Here is a 1,328-nt window from a genome sequence, read left to right as displayed (position 1 = left end):
TAATAGCTACATCTACTTGTCAAAAGAAAAATGAATAAATTCAGATCTCACAACATTTTTGAAGTTGATGAAAATCATGAGGTGATCATTAATTATTATTATGATAGATTTAATCTAATTTAGGTTGTTGTAGCTGTGCCTAACTTGCACATGAAGCCAATTTGATGAAGCATGTTGTACACGTACACCTGACTTTTCTATATATATAAATATGTGTTGTGTGCTACAGTAGTTTGTCTTGCATTTTACACTTTTTGTCATGTTTATTCCATTGCCATTACCATAGATATTACTCTAATATCTATGCCATTACATGTATTGGTGGGGACTTTCCCGGGAAAAGCTCACGCCTGGCCCTAGGCTAGCATCAGAATCCGTCTACTATCAGCAGCTCATATCCTTTTTGGCGGAAGGCTAGCTATTTAATGAGCACTGCAATGGAGGGTCATTATTGCTACAATGCCGTCTTCATTAGAACTTATCTTTACTGGTTTCTTGCCATGCGGCTTTACCAGGTAGTGATAACTGTGCCATAAATCATACTGAGAAGTTATCTGATTTTGCTCCAACAACAATACGTCTAGAAGAATATTAGTTATTGTATTCAATGCCAGATCAGCAAGTCTGAGCAAGACCATAATTCAATGCCTAAAAAATTTTTTTGCTTGCTTGATCTAACTTTTAAGTTACTTAGAACAAAAGCCTACCAGTAAAAATAGTTGTCCATTGTCCCTCTTAAAATATACAATAATAATTAAATTTTACCTTTTAAATTTAAGACACAATTGCCATTGGCCCTAAGACTACAACCTGCTGCATGGGAGAAAATATATCACCAATTAAGTTAACAGACTACTGCATGTAATGAAGTTCAAACAAGTAAAAATAAGTACCAGATACAAAAGGTTTTTAAATTACGAGGTGAATATTGCTGTATTCGATTAATTATACTGTACTCCCTCCTGATATTGACTTTAATATTCAACTTGTTGGTGTTAATCCAGCTGGAGTGGGAGAACCATTGGAACAAACAGTTTCATTTGAGAATTGTAAAGTTATAACTAATGGCATTAATAATTTAATACAATCTTTAATATTTAGTAACTTACTTTCAACTGGGACCTTGTGAAGTTTTATTTGAAGAGGACAAGGAGCAAGTAATCATTGGATTTATTGTGAGTCATTCATTGAATAATGTTAATTATTATTATTATTACATACTATTATATATAGTTCAATGACACCAGTAGTCCATCACTGGCTCCTGGTAATTGTTTTATAAGACCACAAGAGGTGGAGGTCAGCTCAATCTGTATACTTGGAGGCAG

At 33.7% G+C, this 1,328-nt stretch overlaps 1 long non-coding RNA gene across 1 annotated transcript; it reads left to right on the top strand.

The window, feature by feature from the left end:
* The first annotated feature begins 6 nt into the window (after nt 1-6).
* On the top strand, nt 7-1,322 carry LOC109585237 (uncharacterized). Its single transcript, XR_002186392.1, has 4 exons — nt 7-81; nt 124-1,049; nt 1,102-1,175; nt 1,234-1,322. It is a non-coding gene; the product is annotated as an uncharacterized LOC109585237 (long non-coding RNA).
* Nucleotides 1,323-1,328: the final 6 nt, after the last annotated feature.

The sequence above is a fragment of the Amphimedon queenslandica genome, unplaced genomic scaffold, assembly GCF_000090795.2.
Source record: "Amphimedon queenslandica unplaced genomic scaffold, v1.1 AMPQUscaffold_13098, whole genome shotgun sequence".
NCBI classification, from domain to species: Eukaryota; Metazoa; Porifera; class Demospongiae; order Haplosclerida; family Niphatidae; genus Amphimedon; species Amphimedon queenslandica.
Note: the sequence above shows the minus strand (reverse complement) of the source record. Positions and strands in the feature narration are given on the sequence as shown.